Source organism: Psittacula echo (assembly GCF_963264785.1).
Source record: "Psittacula echo genome assembly, chromosome: 12".
NCBI lineage: Eukaryota > Metazoa > Chordata > Aves > Psittaciformes > Psittacidae > Psittacula > Psittacula echo.
In genome coordinates this window covers 6397197-6409886 of record NC_137747.1, presented here as the reverse complement: position 1 = coordinate 6409886, position 12690 = coordinate 6397197, and positions in this window count along the sequence as shown.

Genomic DNA, 12690 nt, shown 5'->3' with positions numbered 1-12690 from the left:
TTAGGGCAAGCAGAGCCCTGTTTCTCAGTGATCTTTCTCAGTCCCCATAGGGTGCCCCTCACCAGGGTATCTGAGCTTTTCCCGGCATGCACTTCCATGCATGCATAAAGGCAGGTTTCTCTCCTCCACCGCAGACAGCACACTGTGCTCTGTTTGTTCTCTGCGCGGTGATGTTGTGGGGAGGCTGACTGAAGCAGGGCTTGCGCTGACTGTGAAGGTGCTGAGGTTTGTGGTTACCCTGATTTCTCCAGAGCAGTGGCTGCAAATGTGTGGGCCAGTCACAGTGACTGCTCCGTCTCCTTGCTCCTGAGGGTGAGAATTTCAGCCTGAGAATAACATTGCTGGTTTTGAGTTGAGTCGGCCCCACGTTGTGCTTTGAGGATCAGGGTCCTGGATCTGGAAGGCAAAGGAAGGAGTGGATCGCTATGGGCACAGGCTCTTTCAACCTTCAGTAGTTGTAATTTCAATTAGAGTGGGCTCTCCATGAGCCCAGGTGACTCTGCAGGCTTGCAGGCCATGGGTCCTGCTGTGCTCACATCTGACAGGGCATTGCCCACTGTCTGTGGAGATGTGGTTGCCTGCAGATGATGTTCTCTGGTTTCTGAACAGGCTCAGCATGGTGTTAGTTCTGCACAGTCCCCCTAAACCCTTTCTTGGGCCCAGCTCTACCTCCTGCTCTTTGCCACCCTGGGAGAAGGAGGTGTCTGACACAGAGCGAAGTGGATTTCTGGGCCTTGTTGCATGCTGGTTACTCCAGAGACATCTGCTGAAGGAAAGGGTCAGAAAATGAGTGGCTCATCCAGGTACGGAGGGAGAGGAGATGTGCAATCCATGTTGGCATGGTCTTCTGACATGAACGTGCAGTAAAGTGGAGCAGGATGTGGGTCTGTGGGACCTGTGCTCTGCTGCTGTGTTCAAAGTTTGCTTTCCTGGCCTTCGTGTTGCTGCATGTTAAAGGAGACTGATGTCTGTAGGCCTGCCAGGAAAGCAGAAAGAGTTGTCTCTTGGTAGCTTGGTGCAGCTGATGCCACGTGCTTGCCTGCTGGGTAGCTTGACAAAGTTGGTGCTCTGCAGTCAGTGTGCTCTGACAGGAGCGTTCTCCTTGTGGAAGTGTGGACCTCCAGCCTGGTGAGGCTGATGCTGTCTGCACTGCTCCCTGAGCTGGTCTCTGAAGGGCTTTATCAGCTGGGACAGAAAGGCCTATTCCTTCATATGTGAGCTTGGTAGCATTTTATTAGCAGCATGTCTAGGCAGGACTCTGGGTGCTTTGCTTGCTGTTTAAGAAGGCTATCCAAGTGTCTACAAGAATCCTGTGGAGGGAATGAAACCTGGTGCTGCTGAACTCCAAGCATTTCCACATGAGGAATCAATGAAATTCTTCTTGGCTCTTCTCTTGCTTTGCCCACCATGGCCGCATCTCGTGCTTCAGGCACTGAAGGCTGATCCCAGGCTACATCCCAGCATGTGACAAGTGAGCAGCTCTGCTTTGGGCTAGGCAGCACTGCCCTCCTTTCCTCCTCCCATGCATTTGTGTCTTTCACATCATGCCAAGAAACAAGGAAGCATTGACGTGATAGAGAGGAGTGGCCCCTTACAGAGGGCATCTGAACTCTGGAGAGTTTTACAAAGTAGCTTCAGCTGCAATTGTGGAGAACTTGTATCCCAAAGAGTTAAATTAAAAATAAACTGGAAGCCTTTGGAGGTAAACATCCCGGACTTCCAGTCCTCGTGGCGCAGAGCAGTTGAAGCAGAGGTGTGTGTAAGGATGTGGACCTGAGGTAGCGGCACTGCTTGTGAAGGGTGCTCTTGCTCTGCATTGCATCAGGAGAGTTTGCTACGTTTTGCTTGCTTTCCGTGTCCTTTAGGTAATTGGGAAACAGGTCTGGTGCTTCCCTCTGCAAGTTGTCAGGCCTGGAGAACAGCAGATTTCTGGCTGTTGCTATTTTGGGCGCAGGTTTGCTAGTTTCTCTTTGGATGTACAGGCAGAACAGCCATGGGACCTCACCCCAGCATACAGGAAACCCCCCAGGCTGTGGCTGTTTGGGATGTTGCCTTCCCCAAGTGCCTGGCGCTGCCACAGGCCAGGGTCTTGCTGGCCAACCTTTCTGCTCTCTTGGGGTGGGCTGGCAGTGCTGAAGGGCAGGGGCAGCCTGTCCATGGCCAGGAACTCATCCCCAACAGGGCAGCATGGAGCAAGTGACCTCTGTAAGCTGATGGTGGAGGTGTCCTGTGCTTTGGGAGTGAGCAGTGAAGCAAATGTCCTTTTGCTTATGGAGACTATTCTCCTCCCTCTCATCCTTCACTGTGTATGAGAGAGAACAAACCCAGGTGCGTTTTCTTTGCCACGTAGGTTTTGAGACCCCTGGGACCAGGCTGGCAGTGCTGCCAAGCCCAGAGAGAAGCTGCTCACTTGTCACACACTAGGATGTAGCTTGGGATCAGCCTTCAGTGCCTGAAGCATGAGATGTGGTCATGGTGGGCAGAGCAAGGCTGGCTGTGAGCTCACCTCATGCACCATACAGCCTTCCCTGCTTGCTGCCTGTGCACAGACAAGGCATTTGGCAAAGCAGCAGTGTCCATCCTGCTTGTGAGGCCCTGGAAGTGCTTAAAATGCTGACTGTGCTCTTGTGGCCCAGCTGCTGGTGGCTTGGCCACGTTTCATTCAGCTCCTGGCTCAGTGCATTTCTTAGGGCACATCCCCATGGGCTGTTTGGTAGATGAAGCAGGAACAGGTTGGCCCGAGGGTACAAAGCCTGTGTCAGCCTTTTGTTTTGCTGTGGTTGTAGCAAGAGGGCAACAGGGAATATGAAAGCTGGCAGGTACCAGCAGCAAACCAAAGGGGTGTAGGGATACCAGCTGGGTGCTAGCAGGGGTAAAGGCAATCCACAGGGAGTTTCAACTGGAAAAGACTGACATAAACACCTGAAGGAATGATTTTGAGCAGGACTGGGCTCTTGGCAGTGGGGTCTTGGTCACCATTTGAAGCTGTGGCTGGTGGTGTTGTGCCATCCCAGCAGGAAATCTGCTCTGGGGGTCACATGTGTTCTTCATATTTGTCGACAGCCAGATCTTGAGGTGTGTTGCAAGTGCTCGTTCATCTTCTCACTGGCCCTGCTGTGAAGGGCGATTTTTGTCCCCGTTCCACAGTTGGAAAATAGAGGCACAAAGGGCTCTGGTTGCCTTTGAGGAGCTGCATGCGGTGTGGCGAAGATGTTTTTTGGCAGCTTGAGTTTGCTGTGCAGGATAATAACAGCAAGAGGGGAAGATCTGTGTTTTCAGGAATGCCATCTCACTTTTTGGCCGTCTGCCTTGGGATAGCTCCTCGGGTTCAGTGTTCTTCACTATGCAGCTCTTATAAAAGGTTCTTTTGAATTGGCCAGCTCTCAGGGTCTACCGGTCGAGCTGGCTTTTGTACACCTTTCATACTAATAAAGGTGCTGTGGGCTACAGGACGCACCTGGTGTCATCTTTACAGGGCCGGTGACCTTGAGGATGGACTTGGGCAGCAAAGTGAAGTCCTGCGTGAGAAATAAAAGGCAGCAGGAAAATGTGCAGAGTGTGCAGGGCCCTGGTTTCTGCTGAAGCCTCCGTATCCTTCCTGGTAGCTGGAGAGCAGCTGGGTGGCTTGCCCTGTGGTGAAGAGCCTCTGAAGCAGCTGGCAATAGCCCCTGTGCTCCCGCAGGAACGGTAATTGGGAAGAGGCTTTTCTGGGAAGTCTGACTCCTCATGACTGCTGGTCCAGGAAGCTGAGCCCATGATCCCAGCTCTGCCCAGAGAAGAGCCAGGCCCTTCAGAGAAGAGAGACTGCTTCTAGCACTGTGTCCTCAGAGCTGCTTTGCCTCTTAATTACCCATCTAATGTGTAGCTGGGATTGTGCTGTCACTCTGACCTGAGGCTTTGCACAGTCTCCTGGGCAGCCTCAGCACAAGCTCTCCTTCTCTCGCTCCCTGCCTTGTGGAGGAGCAGATTGGGTGTACAGTCCCCAGCTGAGGAAGAGGAGTTTGCTCACCAGGCATATTTTGGGTGCCACAAGCTGGTCCTGCAGCTGTGTTGAGCTGCTGTTATGAGGAGCATGCTTCTGGCTCCCAGCAGGTGAAAAGAGAGGCTGGGAGCTGTCAGCTTCCTACCCACAGCGGGGTACTGGAGGGGTAGGGGAGCTTTGGAAGGGGCAGTCAGCCACAGGCTTTATGGGCCTGCACAGCTTGGGACTCTCCTGTAGCACATTGATAGGGATACTGGGTTTTCCCTTACTTTAAAGTAACAAATATGGTGGGAATGTGATGGGAGGAGTGGGAATGCCTTATGGCTACGGGCACAGCTGGCTCGCTGGACACTCCATTCATGCCCTTCCTTGTTGGCTTGCTGGTCAACATGCCAGGGCTGGTGAATGAGTGCAGGGAAAACTTGGCACTGGTGATGGAGAAATGGTTTGTTGAGATTTGGCAGGCAGGGCAGTTTGGTCTCCGTGGTGGCCTGGGTCTACTGCCACACCGAAGCGTGTTTGTGGGGAGCAGAGGCCTGTTAAGTGCCACATCAGGGCTTTGCTGATGTGGCAGGAGCTTGAGCTGGTGATGCTCTTGGCAATGCAGGCAAATGTGCTGGCCTTCAGAGAGCTGCTATGGGCCCCTTGCACGTGTTCATGCCCCCACCTAGGAAATCCTGGCCCTCAGCATCACAAGGCTGGGCAGACTTGGCCTACCTCCCTTCTTCCTTCCTTATCTGCATAGCTGTAGAGCTCTGTTTCATTTTTCCTCTGGTTTTTGCCTTGCTGATGTTGAGGATCGAAATCCACTGCTTGGAGCTTGTGAGCAGCTCTTTGGAGTGAGACTCTTGGCCTGCTGATCAGGAGACATAGGCTTGAGAAACCTGTCTTGCCTGGCAGCACCTGCACACCAGGGCAGCAGAGCGATGGTGTGAGATAAGGGGGTGCAGCTAATTCTGGGTGCATCTGCACTCTGCAGTGCTGTGTTCCCTCCTTTTGAGCTGTCCATGAAGGTGATGAAATACATTCTAGAGTGAGCTCAGACCTGGTTTCCTCCTTAGCAACAAGCTGGAGTGCTGCGTCTTCATGTGCAAGGCCAGGCATGGCTTTGTGTTTCATGATGTGCCTTTGATGGACGAAACCAAAGCTCTGCAGCTTCCTCACCCCTTGTGCTGCTGGTCCCTGCTTGCTGCTGTGCTCACTGGAGGCTGAGCGAGCCCTTGGTTCTCAGCCCTGTGGCACTGTGCAGCTTTGAAATAGCTGCTGAAGGTCATTGTGGTTACGGTCTTGGGTTAGGAGCTGCATTTGAAAACTCTCCAGAAAGGAGCTATTGCTGGTTTTGCCACGTGAGCTTGTCAGGAGAGTCATGAAGTGCAGCTGACTGAAGCTGCGTTACTGGGGGCTGCATCCCGCCTGCGGGTGCTCTCTTGCTTGCTGGGTGCCAACAGAGCATCCTCTGTGCACAGGCAGTGGCAGTCTCCCAAGTGTCTCCCTGGGGTCTGTGACGTGGCTGAGAGCTTGCCTGGGAGGGCTTGGGAGCAAAACTGTTGGTGCTGAGCAGGCTTTTTGGAGGGGAAACACTGTGCAGCACTGCTGTATTCCTTGTCCCATGGAGCAAGGAGGTTATGGATGTTTCTTGCCTTCCCATCTGTCGTGTTGCCCCGTGGGATGGCAGAGTTGGGTATCCACGAAAGGCCAGCATGGCCTGGATTGCCACATGCACTGGGTTTTCGTATCAGCAGATCTCTTGGCTCCCCTGGACCCACAGAGAAAAAAGTTAACTCCCTGAGTCCCCCTCTTCCCCTCTTTTTAAGATTAAAACATTTTAAGAACAGAAAATTGCTTGGAGCAGAGCTGTGACCCCCTTGGGGATGGCTGTTGGTGTGATGGCTCTGCCCAGCGTGCCCTTGACATGTGCACCCACCCTGAGGGGTGTTTGCTCCCTGAATCTGGGTTATTTGAACCTCTTTGTGCTCTCCTTTCTCCCCGTGCTCCCTTCCTCCTCCTGTGTGCCCTGCTTGGGGAAGTGGGACCTGTGCCCCCTGCCTGTGGGGTCTGGAAAGCAGTGAGGAAGGGTTAGGGCAGCTCTGAAACGAAGCACATTTGGCTGCTCAGCAGTGCCTCTGCAGCTGGGATGCTGAAGGGGGTCTTGCTTTCCATTGCTGTGTGTGTGCATGGAGCTGGGAGGCTGCCTCTCTATAGCCTCTGCTTGAGAAGGAGAAATGTAAGCCGTGTCTGCCTCGCAGCAAGCTCGCAGGCTCCCCAGCCCCCTGCCTCGCTGCTGCTGCTGCTTCTCTCTCACTAAACTCCTGGGTTATTTTTAACTTGGAAAAATTACAACCCAAGATTTGCATTCTCTACCCCCAGTGGAGGGCTGGAGGCAGGATGTGGGGGAGGCACTGCGGAGGGCTGGGAATGCGGCTCACGCTCGGCAAGGCCCGTTTCCAAGGGGCTCACGGCCCTGCAGCACTGTGCCTGCCGGGCGCCGCATGCTCACCGAGCTGCGAGGCTGCGCGGGGGGGAGGCCGCTTCCCCGCTCCACGCGGCTGGAGTTCCAGCCTGGATTCCCATGGCGAATGCAGGGAGCAGCTGCAGACACATAAACAAATCCTGCTGCAGCAGGCGGTGGGGAAGGAGCCGGGCTCCGGGCTGCCAGGCTGCTTGCGTGACAGCCTGTGCATGGGGGTTGGATGCCTCCTTCAAAGAGCATCCAGCAGAGAAGCTCTGGGGTGATGGAGCGGGTTGTGGAGGAGCGGGCTGGGTTGCTGTTTTGCCCAGTGGAGGAGGCTTTGCTGGGCCATGCAGCCCTCCCTAATTCAGCTTGTTGGGAGGAGCCAGGGAGACACTGTCACTCTTGTGCTGTATTTCTTTTCTCCCTCCCCTAGCTCTGCCCCCTCAGTATTTTGCAGGCAGCTGTCTTGTCGCTCGTCTCCCCTGCCTGGATCACTCAGAGCAGAGCACCTCTCTAAATCCAGTGGCAAGGTGATGTCTCTGCAGAGCCCCTTCTCTGTGCAGCCCATAGGAGTGTAGCTGCCAGAGTCCCTCTGGATTGCACCACAGATACTCAGTGCTTCAAGCTCCAGTAGCTCTGCCGGCTGAGATGTGTTTGTGCAGCCCTGCCTGGAAACAGGAATTGATAAGGTAGCAAGAACCAAACAGCACCAGGGGACTGCAGAGATCTGCGTGTCTCTGCTGTTTGGGGCCTTGGAGAAGGGTGTTGGTCGAGCCAAGTGGATGAAGGACAGTGCAGGCTCTGAGTTCTGCTCTCGGTCTGTCCCAGCCGGACCCCTGGGTCCTCTCCTGCTGCTCATCTGTGGATGCATCAGGTAGGGAGGGTGGCTGATGCTTGGTTGTCCTCGGGCTTGCTGTGTGCCTTCCCAACAGCAAAGCTGCTGAGGGTGGAGAGTGCTCCGAAGGCCCGTCTGATGGGCAAGCGCTGCCAGGCCCTGGGGACCACTGCTCCAGCTTGCCTGGAGGAGCCTGCCAGAGCCCATCAGTCCTGGCCTGTCATCTGCTGCTCCTAGTGCTCAGGGCAGGAGTAGCAGGGAATGCAGCAAAGCTCTTGGGAGCAATGGCCAGTTCTTATTCTCCCAGCTGTCCTCAGGCACACAGGCACCCTTGCTCCTTTGGGAGCAATCTGTGTTTGCTTGCCAAGGCTGGTCCTTACCCCAGCACACTGATCCAGCCTGACCGCACACGCTTCTGGTCAGTGTGCTGGTGCAAGAGACTCTCTAGGCTGTGAGATGGGGCCTGCTGTGAGACATTGGTGCTGTCCCTGTGCCTCTGACCAGTGCCAAGTACCAGGACTCTGGAAGCTCCTGCTGGAGCAGCAGCATTAGTGCCTCAGCTCTGCAAAGCCTGACCCTGGTACGAAAATGTGGATTGGTGTCATCTCTGCATGGTAGAGAATGACTACTGACTACTTTCACCTTAAGGCTGTAAGGTTTGTTGTCAGGCATGAGACACTGCTCCTCCATGCTTGAGCCAAGGGCTGCTGCCCTGATGACAGCACTGGGGAGCAGAGCAGCTCTCGGGCTGCCAAGGCTGGAGCAGCACCTATTCCCCCAAAGAGCTGTTTCTGCAGCCTGTGTGGGGCAGTGGGGATGTGCCCCCAGAATGGTGTGCACACCAAGATAGCTGCTGACACTGGTTGGTGGTGTGGGGCAAAAGAAAGACCAGGACCCTTTACCTGTGAGGCTGTCTTCTGAAAGCTTGTGATTGCCCTGTTGCCTGGTGTCCTTTGTTGCTGCCTTGTGCATGGAGGGGCTGAGCAGGGTCCTTGTGCTGTGGCTCTGGAGCTGCTGGCTCCTGCTCTAGAGAGATCTGAGTCTTTGCATCAGTCTGTTCTTTGACCTCTGCCAGCCCTCATAGGGCAAGTTAGCACAGCTCTGGTACCAGAGCTTGGCTCCATTTGGGCTATCTGCAGTGCATGAGTCTGGCTTGCTGCTGGCCTGCAGGCCTGGGCAGCAGGTTTGGACCCGTCACCCCGACTGATCTTTATCCCTTCAAGCTGTTCCGAAACGCTGAGGAGACACAGCACTGGTGAGGAGTTCCAGCAGAGCAGACCTGCTTGTCTGAAAAGCAGTAACTTCATGGCATGGCTGTGCAATTCTCTTCCTTATCTCCCTGCCTTCCCTTATGGGGCTGCATGCAAAGTGCTGTGGTGCCTGTTTGGGGTCTGTATTTTCAAGGGATGCCTTTCTGTAATCAAAACTGTAGGAGGGAGGAGAGTTCTAGATACTTCTCTGGTTTGCAGTAAGCAGAGGGGCCTCCAGCCTGAGGTGTAGGGCTTCTATTGCTCTTGAATGTCTCTGAAGCACGGAATGTGTTCATCTTCCATTCTCCATGTAGGAAGAGCATCACTTCACGGTGATGTGGTGTGCATGCGTAGGTGCAGAGTGGCTTGGTTGTGTCAGCAAGTGTTTGCCATGGCTACAGTCTGAAAGTCAAAATTGAAATGTGTTGTGTAGTGGCACATGTCCACTTACAAGTGACTGTTTGTGGTGCCTGTGGATGCAACCCAACGGTGCTGCCGGTTTCTGCTCCTTGCTGCAGCAGCTTTGGAGGGGCTTTGGTGTAGAATTCCTGCTTGGAAAGTGAGAAGAAAGAGTGCAGGTTTTCTGGGTGTGTTATCACCAGTGGTCCTGGCGCATGGGTGGGCATGCTTACAGGCACCCCTGGGTGCCCCTTGTCCTTGGAGAGGTGGCTTGTGAGCATTGCTTGCCCCTTGAATCCCAGCTCCTGTTGTGCTTCCTTCTTCCCTTGGAGGAAGCCACATGTCCCTTTTGTTCCTCCTTCTGAAGAGGATTTACAGTCTTTAAGCACCTGATGGTTGGGTGGTGTTTGTTTTAGCTGCACACATTGTTTCCTGGCTGCAGCTTATTCCTACAGATAAAACCTGTTCTTTTTTCCCTTTTGAAGAAAGAAGCCACCTGCCTCTCGCAGGCAGCTGAACATGGCACTGTACTGCAGGGATGTGCTCTAATAAAGTAAAAACAGCCTCTGCTGTGCTGAATAAGGAGCTTTCTTGGGCAAATGCCATCAGTTTCTGCAGATGCTGGTCTCCTTTGTCTGCGTTTGCAGTGCTTCTGACTGCTGGTGGCCAGCCTGTGGACGGGCTGGGCTGGCCTGGGGGAAGCTGTGTGATGGGCTGGGGGGGCAGGGGAGCACCCCGGGTCCAAGAGGGGAATGCAGGGCTTGAAGAGAGCTTGGACATGAGGCAAAGCAAAGGCAGGACTGCGTTCAGAGCTGCTGATTCCCACCTTCCTCGCCACGCTGCAGTTGCGATTTCCCTGCAGGAAATGAAAAGTTGCTCTTTGCATAAAGGCTGTGAATAAAACTTTCTTTCTGAAGTGCCTTGGTGTGTCTGTGACTGAGTGGCTGTTGGAGAATCTGTTCCTATTGGGATGCAAAATGCTTGAAGGGATGGTACTGGAAGTCTGCAATGGTGAGGGAGTGCCAGCCTGAAGGCAGAGATTGTACTTTGCATGTCTATGATCATCTGTGGGGCCTGTCCTTGGTGGTGATTGTGTAGGTATCTTGGGAGCATGTGCTGAGGTTGGGGAGGGAGAAGGGATGAGGCTAAGGCTGGATATGTCCCCAAGGGAAAGACCCTCACTTGCCATGTACCTTACTGCTTTTGGGGACTGTTCCCAGTTTTTGTGAGCCATAGAATCATTTAGGTTGGAAAAGAACCTCAAGATCATGGAGTCTAACTGTAATCCAAATGCTGCCAAACCCAATGTTAAACCATGTCCCTAAGTGCTACATCTGCACATCTTTTAAATCCCTCCAGAGATGGTAATTCCACCACTGCCCTGGGCAGCCTTTGCAGTGCTTGACAGTCCTTTCAAAGAAGAAATCTTTCCTAATATCTAATCTAAATCTCTCCTGGTACAGCTTGAGCCCCTTTCCCCTCGTCCTGTCACATGTTATTTGGGAGATAAGACTGACTCCACCTCACTACAACCTCCTTTCAGGTAGATGTAGAGAGCAGTAAGGTACCCCCTGAGCCTTCTCCAGACTAAACCACCCAAGTTCACTCAGCTGCTTCTCATCACACTCGTGCTCCAGACCTTTTACCAGCTTCATTGCCCTTCTCTAGACCTGCTCCAGCACCTCAGTGTCTTTCTTCTAGTGTGGGGCCCAGAACTGAACCAAAGCTTTATCCCCTGCACTATTCCACCAAAGCACATGTCCTGCTGGGGCCACAAGAACCAGCTCTTTAGCTCACTCTCATCTGTGTATGTGTTGCATTAGATGGAGGATATCTTGCCATGTATCTTGGTGATCTATGAGCTTACATTAGCCCAGCCTTTTCTGGGGGGATGCATGGCAAAATCAGCTGGACTTTTGGGTGTGAGAACCCCCCAACACAATCTCAAGTGCAAATAAAGCATCAACTGAGAATGACTTGGATGGTGCAGCCTCATCCTGCTGCCTGCTCCTGGAATATGTAACCTGTGGGCACAGTCCTCTGCTGCTTGTTAACACATGCTGCACCTTCAGCTTGTTGGCTGGGGAAGCTGTCAGACTTGCGGCCAGTCTAATTACGGCTCCCTCCTGCAAGATACGTTTTAATGTAGTTCTCTCTCAGGTGGTGTTGGTGCTGTCTGCGATGAAGCTCCTCTGTGCAGTCAGAAGAATCCTTGTCTGGCTCTGGCTGTTTTGCAGTGCAAATCTTCGCAGTGCCTCAGGCTGCCTTGTTTTGGTAAGGTTTCAATGAGAACAGATGTTGGTTTTGAGGAGGAGGTTACAGAAAAAGGCAGAATTTGATCTTTTACCTGTCCTTATAACAATTCAGCCAGCCTCAGCAGAACAGCAGCCTCTGAAAGCAAACAGTTGGTTTTTAGAAGTGCTGTTTGTTACTGTGCTCTGTTCCCTTTGTACCTGAGTGAAGGAGGGCAGAAGCCTGGTACCAGCTGGCTCTGTGTTACCTTAAATGGAGCATGTGTTTGTCTTTCAAACCTAGTTCTCCTTTTCCTGCTGAGCCTTAGACAAGGAGCCCCAGGCATTGCATGGGTAAAGACTTCTCCCATCCCAAGTGTCTTGGCAGCTGCCTTCCAGCCCCACTCCAATGGCAGCTCGCATCCTTCAGTCCTATCCCTGACCTTCATTTGCTTGGGAATGGGTAGGCATGGCCCCAAAACCATGAGGCTTCTTCTAGTGCAGATCTCCTCACTGTTTCCTTGTGGCAGCCCCTTTCCAGCCCCACTCTGCCTGCAGCTCCAGGCTTTCTCTGAACCCAAACTCCACCTTCTCAGGGGCTGCTGAGCCATTTTCCAGACCTAAGATCTGTCTAAGCCCCAGTCTCTTAGCAGGCCTTTGGCAGCCCGTATCCATCCCTGCTCCAATTGCACCTTTAGGCTTTCTCTTTCCGTCAGTGTTACCCTAACCCTGATTTTATAGCTGGACCTTTTGACAAGACCTGCTGTACAAAAGATGATTCCCAGCCAAGGTCTCTTGGCCACCTAAAATAATCTTTGGCAGTCCGTTTCTAACCCTGTCCCAACTGGAACCCTGGGCTTTCGCTTTCTGTCAGCCTTAACCCTAGTTCTCACTTCCCATCTAAGCCTTAGACGTGGAAACTGAGATGAAAGTGTTCTCCCAGCCCAGGTCTCTTGGCAACCGGAGTCCAGCAGCAGCTCTGGGCTTTCAGTCTCCCTCAGCCCCAACCTTAACCCTGGCTCTTATCTCTCATTTTCTCACAGAACAACAAAGGCCCCACAGCCATTGCCCACACGAAAACAGGGATGCAGCGCAGGTCTCAGTAGCCCCTGTAACCTTTCCTTTCCATCCAGACCCTGACCCTGGGAGCTGTTTTCCAGCTGAGCCTCTCAGCCATTTCCCAGCCCTCTTGGCAGCCCCTCTTCCTTTTGGCAGCCCCTTTCCAGCCCCACATAAGCTCTAGATTTTCTCTTTCTCGGAGCCCTAACCCTGATTTTCCAGCTGAGCCTTAGCCAAGCACCCAGCAGTTTCCATGATGAAGCCTTCCTCCCAGGTGAGGCCCTCTGCAGCCCCTGCTTCACCCTGCTGCTGCTGCTGCTGCACCTCTGGGTTTTCTTAGCTGTAACCCTGATTTTCCTGGGAAGCTATAGAAAGGTCTAATACCAATTACCTGGATCAGTGATTTCTCCCAGCCCAGGTCTCTTGGCAGCTGCCAGATACCTTTTACAGCCCCTTTCCAGCTCCCCTCCAGCTGCAGCTCT